This window comes from Asparagus officinalis, chromosome 4 (assembly GCF_001876935.1).
Source record: "Asparagus officinalis chromosome 4, Aspof.V1, whole genome shotgun sequence".
Lineage (NCBI taxonomy): Eukaryota > Viridiplantae > Streptophyta > Magnoliopsida > Asparagales > Asparagaceae > Asparagus > Asparagus officinalis.
The window spans coordinates 15,616,015-15,624,720 of record NC_033797.1 but is presented as its reverse complement, the minus strand read 5'-3'; positions in this window follow the sequence as shown (position 1 = coordinate 15,624,720).

Sequence of the window (8,706 nt, the reverse complement as noted above, 5' to 3'; positions counted from 1 at the left end):
GCCCGACCCGCCCCGACTCATGCATATTTTTGGTTGGGTTAGTTATTCTTTTGGTCTTTTGGGTTTGCAACTAGCTGTTCTTTTAGCTCGTTGGGTCTGAAACTAGCTGTCATCAAAGCTAAAAGGTCATAGGTATTTGGCTCATAGGTCTTTTGACCCATTGAGAAATAAAGCAGTATTCTGTAAGATCATTGTTGTCTACCTAGATTGATTGAAAAGTTTAATACTAGTTTAAAAATAGTTTAATACAAATTTAAATTACTAAAAAATAAATTAAAATAATTTTATAATTGAAAATACAAGTTTAATTATAATTAAAAAGGTAAATAGTAGGAAAAAATTAGAATGAAAAACCTATGGGCCGGCCCATGACACACGGGCTGTGAACCAGGTCAGACCCGACCCGCATCTAGGCGGGTCGTGAGCTGGGCTGGATCCAATCCTAGATCCGGGATCAAAGAAATAGACCAGGCTCACTCTGACCTGGTCGAGCTCGGGTCAGGCTCGGCCTAGCCTTGAACCCGACGGGTCGGGTCATGGGTCTGAACTGGCCCGGCCCACGCCCATCCCTAATTTCAGTACTTATACAAATATTGAAGAGAGTTTCTAAAGACGACTTTAAAAAGCTCAATTTGTAAAAATATAGTTTACCATTGCAAATATAGATATTTAATGCTGCAAAAGGATACGAAAGGGATTTGGATTCTCTTCACTATTAAAAAAATAATGGAGAGATCATTACATTAATCATAACTATTAAATTGTTTACTAGACGATTATGATTCAATCAAAATCTAACACTCACCATACCCATGATTTGCACTTGTTGATGGCTGATATCAAACAGTCAATGAGAGAAGCAATTTAGTTGACGAAGGTTCTTTAACCCTCCGAATGTCCGGTTCTGAAGTGAGTTGTTCTTCCCTGCACAGGTAGAAAATCATAAGAGGACGGGGTTGGTTTCCCCGGTCGTTCCTCTGACGATAAAGTCAGTAATTTACTTGAGTGTAGAAGTAATTATACTGTAAAAGTTTTTAAGCACAGTGGGTAGAGATGAAGATCTTACCTTATTGTTAAAAATAGTTTCCCTATTTATAGTGATAATAGGGGGTAGGATGGTAACTTCGATCGAGTATGGGCTAACGGCCAACTCAGCATCTACTTTACAGATGTTGGTCGACGAGTGGAGGAGAGGTCACTTCCACATTTAATGTGAAGTGACTGGGGTGTACGGTGCCGGCTGTTAGGATATGTGAAACCTAACTATCAGATCTGCCCTATACTTCAGAATGAAGAGGAACAAAGTGGAACAAGAGGAACAGGATCGATGACGACGAAGTTCAAACAAAACGACGAAGGGCGCATTTTTGACTGAGTCGCAGTCGACCGCGCATAGCGCGGCGGTCGACCGCCGACGTGCACAGAAAAGCACATTGCTGAGGAGCAGCTTCGCGGTCGACCGCGCATGGCACGGCGGGCGACCGCCAAAAGTCCAGAGAGCAGCCAAGGTCGACCGCCAAAAGTCCATAGAGCTACCATCACCAGGAGGTTTCGTTGCTAAAACTCCAGAGACTCTGATTAGGAGAAGGATTCATCGCGGTCGATCGCGCATGGCGCGGCGGTCGACCGCGAGTCGGGTTTTGTAAAACCCTTAAGTCTATAAAAGGGTTGATTAGGGCATGATGTAAAAGAGACGAAAATAGTGAAATTTTCTCCTGCGACGGCCGTGGACGTAGTTTCTCACATTGCGAAGCGAACCACGTAAATCTTGTGTGTTTGTGATTGATTGAATTCTCTCTTCTCTCCTAAATCTCTATTTCCAAATCGCATCAGGGGGGGTTGTGCAACTCCAACAACTGGTATCAGAGCGACCAGGCTCGGCGCGAGCGATTTGAGGTCAGAGACATGAGATCTGAGAATGAAACATCCAAGATTGAGAAGTTTGATGGAACAAACTTCGGGTTCTGGAAGATGCAGATGGAAGAATACCTCTATCAGAAGGATTTATACCTACCATTGGGAGAGAAGCCGACGGATATGAAGGATGCGGATTGGAAGATATTGGATCGAAAGGCCCTTGGAGCGATCAGGTTGACCTTGTCTAAATCAGTAGCGTTCAACATCAAGAATCAGAATACGACGGCGGGTCTCATGGCGGCGTTGTCCAGTATGTATGAGCAGCCCTCTGTGACGAATAAGGTACATCTCATTAAAAAGCTATTTAATTTGAGGATGTCCGAGAGCTAGAAATTCAAGGAACACCTGAACGAGTTTAACGAGATCACGGATCAACTAAACTCGGTCAATATTCAGTTTGACGATGAAATACAAGCCCTCTTGATACTTGGTCAATTACCCGACAGTTGGAAGGGTACCGTTATCTCGATTAGCGGATCATGTGGCAAATCAAAACTGAAGTTTTCATAGGTGGTGGACATGATTATGACTGAGGAGATTAGAAGACAAGAGGAAGGGATTTCTAATTTAGGGTCGGCGTTGAATCTTGAGAGCAGAGGAAGAAACAGAAACAGAAGCAGAGGGAATGGCCAAGGAAGACCTAACTCGAGTAACGGGAGGTCAAAGTCCAGAAATCGCAAGAGCAAGAAGGAGATCGATTGCTGGAATTGTGGCAAGTTTGGCCACTATGAGAATCAGTGCCGAGAACCCAAGAATGACAAGGAGAACAAGACTGAAGTGAACGTGTCCTCAAGAGAATCAGATGATGCCCTAATCTATTCGTTGGAGAACAAGACTGAATCGTGGGTGCTGAATTCAGGAGCTTCGTTTCATGCTACCTCAAATAGAGATTTATTTGATAACTACGTTTCAGGAAACCTAGGAAAAGTCTATCTTGGTGACGATCAGCCCTGTGATATTGTTGGCAAAGGAGTCGTGCAGATCAAGGTCAATGGGTCTATATGGAAGCTGAGTGATGTGAGACATGTTCCTAGCTTGAGGAAAAATCTGATTTCCATAGGACAATTGGCGAAAGAGGGATATGTATCAACATTCGCATGTGATACGTGGAAGGTTACAAAGGGGTCCATGGTTGTTGCCCGTGGTACGAAGATAGGGTCCCTCTACATGACGATAGATGCACGTGGTTCCATTGCAGTGGCTGAAAGTAAGGAAGACCCAAATTTGTTGCACCAGAGGCTAGGTCACATGAGTAGCAAAGGCCTAAAGGTTATGCAGTCGAATGAGAAGTTACCAGGTTTGAGATCGACCAATATTGACTTATGTGAAAGTTGCATTCTTGGGAAACAAAAGAGAGAAGTTACCAGGTTTGAGATCGACCAATATTGACTTATGTGAAAGTTGCATTCTTGGGAAACAAAAGAGAATAAGCTTCAAAAGGGTTGGCAGAACTCCTAAAGAAGAGAAGCTAGAGTTAGTTCACACAGATGTGTGGGGTCCAGCATCAGTATCATCCACCGGTGGAAGGTTATATTTTGTGACCTTCATAGACGATCACTCGAGGAAGACTTGGGTCTATTTCATGAAACACAAATCAGAAGTGTTTAAAGTCTTCAAGAGATGGAAGGCTATGGTAAAGAACGAGACCGGTTTGAAGATCAAGAAGCTTCGTTCTGACAACGGCGGCAAGTATGAAGACTCAGAGTTTAAGAGGTTCTATTATGACAGCGACATTAGATTAGAGAGGACAGTGCCAGGTACACCCCAGCAGAATGGCATAGCAGAACGGATGAACAGAACACAGAATGGCATAGCAGAACGGATGAACAGAACGTTGACTGAGAGAGCCAGAAGTATGCGGTTACAAGCAGGTTTTCCAAAGCAATTCTGGGCAGAAGCAGTCAACACAGCTGCCTACTTGATCAACCGGGGATCATCAGTGCCTTTGGAGCACAAAATACCCGAAGAAGTATGGGGTGGAAAGCAGGTAAATCTTTCTCACCTGAGAGTATTTGGATGTGTTTCATACGTTCATTTGAGTGATCATGCAAGAAACAAACTTGATCCTAAGTCTTTGAAATGTTTCTTTATTGGCTATGGCGGTGATGAGTTTGGCTACAAATTCTGGGATGAGTAGAACAAGAAAATCAGGATGTGGTCTTTAATGAAACAGTCATCTACAAAGACCGTGATGTCGTTCAGTCCACTAATTCGGTGCAGAGTGATCCCACATACTTCGAGTCAGATGATGCCTCAGATGGAGGCAATCCCGAAGCTAGTTCTGATGAAGAAGAAGAGTTGATGGATGAGACTACTTCAGAAGGGGCAGATGAAGATGGAGAGCCTGTTTCGCCCGTCAGAGAGTTGAGGCGGTCAGCTAGAGTCCCCAAGCCTAATCTAAAGTATCCATCACTACAGCCCAGAGCCCATCTCAACTACCTATTATTGAGTGACGGTGGAGAGCCAGAAAGTTATGATGAGGCCCTTCGAGTGGATGATGCGAGCAAGTGGGAGCTCGCCATGAAAGATGAAATAAAATCCTTGAACACCAACAAGACAAGGGAACTTGCAAAGCTACCAACGGGGAAAAAATGCCTTGAGCAACAAATGGGTGTACAGAATCAAAGAGGAACATGATGGTTCCAAGAGATACAAGACCAGATTGGTGATTAAAGGATTTCAGCAGAGAGAATGAGTTGATTACACAGAGATCTTCTCTCCTGTAGTCAAACCGACTACCATCAGAACAGTCCTGAGTATTATTGCAGCTGAAGATCTACATCTCGAGCAGCTAGATGTAAAGACAGCTTTCCTCCACGGTGATCTAGAGGAAGAGATATATATACAGTAGCCAGAGGGGTTTACTCAGAAGGGAAAAGAGGAGATGGTATGCAGATTGAAGAAGAGCTTGTACGGCCTGAAACAAGCTCCAAGGCAATGGTACAAAAAGTTCGATGGATTCATGCACATGAACGGTTACTCCAGGTGCAATGCTGATCACTGTTGCTTTGTCAAGGAGTTTGACAACAGTTACATCATCCTGCTTTTATATGTCGACGACATGCTTGTAGCCGGTTCAGACATGAGAGAGATCAAGAAGCTGAAGAAGCAGCTGTCGAGTGAGTTCGACATGAAGGATCTAGGCGCAGCGAAGCAGATATTAAGGATGAAGATCAGTAGAGACAAGCTCTTGGGTACACTGTGGCTATCTCAGGCCGAGTACATTAGACGGGTGCTTGAGAGATTCGGGATGAGTGGTGCTAAGGCCGTTAGCATACCGCTAGCTAGTCATTTCAAATTGACTAATGAGTAGTGCCCCGAGACTGATGAAGAGAAAGACTACATGGCTAAGGTTCCATATGCTTCAGCCATTGGAAGCCTCATGTATGCCATGGTATGCACGAGACCTGACATTGCCCATGCAGTGGGAGCTGTGAGCAGATTTATGTCAGATCCAGGAGAGCAACACTGGGAAGCAGTAAAGTAGATTCTGAGATACCTGCGAGGTACAATAGAAGACTGTTTATGCTTCAGGAGAGGTAAGTTAGTTCTGCAGGGTTTTGTTGATTCAGACTATGCTGGTGAGATAGACCAGAAAAGGAGCACTACAAGATACGTATTCACTTTGGGCTCTACAGCTATTAGTTGGGTTTCTCAGTTGCAAAAGATCGTTGCTTTATCAACGACAGAGGCTGAATATGTTGTTGTGACAGAGGCAAGCAAGGAGATGATATGGTTGTAGGGTTTCTTGGAGGAGCTGGGACAGAAGAGTGAGAAGAGTGTCTTACATTGTGATAGCCAGAGCGCAATTCATTTGGCGAAGAATCCCGCTTTTCATGCAAGGACCAAACACATACAGGTCCGCTACCACTTCATAAGATCAGCGTTGGACGAGGACATGTTGGAACTTGTGAAGATTCAAGGATGCAAGAACCCGGCCGATATGCTTACCAAGGTTGTCACTACAGAGAAACTGAAGTTGTGTTCAACTTCAGGTTGTCACTACAGAGAAACTGAAGTTGTGTTCAACTTCAGTTGGCCTCATTACTTAATGATATGGAGGCTGTCACCGCATAGAGAGCTGAAAGAGATTGATAGTTAGTCTCCAAGTGGGAGATTGTTAGGATATGTGAAGCCTAACTATCAGACATGCCCTATACTTCAGAATGAAGAGGAACAAAGTGGAACGGGAGGAACATGATCGACGACGACGAAGTTCAAGCAAAACGACGAAGGGCGCATTTTTGACTGAGTCGCGGTCGACCGCGCATGGCGCGGCGGTCGACCACCGACGTGCACAGACAAGCACATTGCTAAGGGACAGCTTCGCGGTCGACAGCGCATGGCACGACGGTCAACCGTCAAAAGTCCAGAGAGCAGCCAGAATTTTTGCCTTCGTCGCGGTCGACCGGGCGTGGCGCAACGGTCGATCGCCAAAAGTCCAGAGAGCTACCATCAGCAGGAGGCTTCGTCGCGGGCGACCGCGGGTGGCGCGGCGGTCGACCGCCAAAACTCCAGAGATGCGCGGCGGTCGACCGCGAGTCGGGTTTTGGCCCAGTTATAGTTTTTGACATGTTTCCTTTTCTATTTGTAAAACCCTTAAGTCTATAAAGGGGTTGATTAGGGCATGATCTAAAAAACACGATAATAGTGAAATTTTCTCCTGCGGCGGTCGTGGACGTAGTTTCTCACATTGAGAAGCGAACCACGTAAATCTTGTGTGTTTGTGATTGATTGAATTCTCTCTTCTCTCCTAAATCTCTATTTTCAAATCGCATCAGGGGGGTTGTGCAACCCCAACACCGGCGTGGTCCGATGTGTCATAAATACTATTAGGGGTAGAGAAATGCTGGCGCTCATTATGCATTTAATGGCATTGATTGTGAAGTGATCGGCTGTCAGTGCACGAGAGAAATGATGGCGCTCATTATGTTAGATATTATATTAACACCTTCTTAAACTCAAAATCAAAACACCAAACTTAAAACACTTAAAAAGATGTTTTGAAATAAATGTTGTGTTTTTGGTTTGAAGATGATTTAGCTTAAAAACACCATTGTTTCCAAACGCATGGTGTTTTATTTTTGATAAAAACACCATAGAAACAAGTAAAATATCATAGTATCCAAACAGAGCCTTAATTAATATGAAAGGATGCATTGGTGCATGCATATTTGATGATTCGTGGCTATTCCTCGTTTACAGAATCTCACTGTGACTCTTGTGCTTGTCTGCCTCGAACGACCGCATGATAGTATGTCCAGTGGAATACTACAAACCCTCTAATGATAACTCTTGTTTCTACAGATTAGCTGAATGTAAGCCTGGCGATAATGCGCGGTCATTGATTGATACTCAACATGCAGGTCTCCGCGATATAGCTCTCCGTGACTCATCATGCCAAATTGTGTGTTGTAAGGAAAAAATGCATCTCATCGACTATGACAAAAAAGCTCTACTTCGTAATATTGGCACTCCTCAAGACGAAGCGTATGATATATCGTCTGTATGTTGTATGCACCGTCTTGTCAACACCATCAGGTGACTTGATGGTATGTGGGAATGACAGAACTGCCCTCGGCCATGTTTTTAAGGTGGATTTTGATCGACATGGGCTTAAGTTGACAGGGATACTGAGGGACGTTGGCGATGGGGTCTTGCTTGCTTCCTATAGGTGCTGCACCTGTGTTCGTACCACTGATATCCCTCTTCTTAATTAGAGGAATCATATTTACACTATTGACCATAATAATTCACAGAGCGGGTCAATTTCTGAGGTGATGATGATTATGAACATATAGCAACTGGAAAAAATTAATTAAATGGAACGTGTTAGGAATAGATGTTGTATTGGATCGTGGAAATCTTTTCGGTTTTTCCCCAGCCTGTCCAAGGGAATTCAGTTCTCTAAGTTCGATTATAATGTTTTTTCCCCTTTTATTCTTTGTAGTATTTTACATTGTGTTTCTTTATCTAATACTATTATAAAAGTGTGTTGGTATGTTAAAACATTTTTTTCAAAAATGCCATTTAAAACACATACATGCATACATAAACACATGCATCCATACATAAACCATACCTCATACATACATAACCCCCAATTAAATGCATTATTATTCATAACCCCTAAAAATAATTTCACAATGACTAAGTTGGTTATATTTTTATAACCTCCCATTAACATATTAGTCTCTTATAGTTCTCACTAATTCTCACTATTATAATTAAAAAAACGTTACAACCATTCATCTTCTTACTAAACTACTATAAATCATAACAAATCTCTTACAAAATGAATACATCATATGCAACCCTCATCATCTCCATTGCACCTCCTCAAATCCTTGAACGTCTTTTTGTTCCGATTTTAAGTTTAATCGTGAACTGTTTCTTCATCTTGCATTTGTTCTTTGTTATATTGGCTACATTCTATTTCCAAATTTCTAGGACTATGAAAGTGTGAAAATGTGTTTATAATTCTTTTGTACATGTATAACTTCCTATACTTAAGTTCTGACAGGCTTTTATATATATAATTATATATATTACTCTACCTACCTATACTACTACTACTTATATATATATACCTATATACTACTATAGTACGCTATATGAGAAAAATGGAAAACCTTGGTACCAACGTTGCTTCGCAAACAACTTGGTAGTGATGTGGTCTAATCTTGCCCTTATTATCCTAACATTGGAGTTGGTGAAGGGTGGTTGAGGCTATTATCTTCGAGGTGTGATGTAGAGTCGCAAGTTAGGCTACCATCACTACCAAAGCGC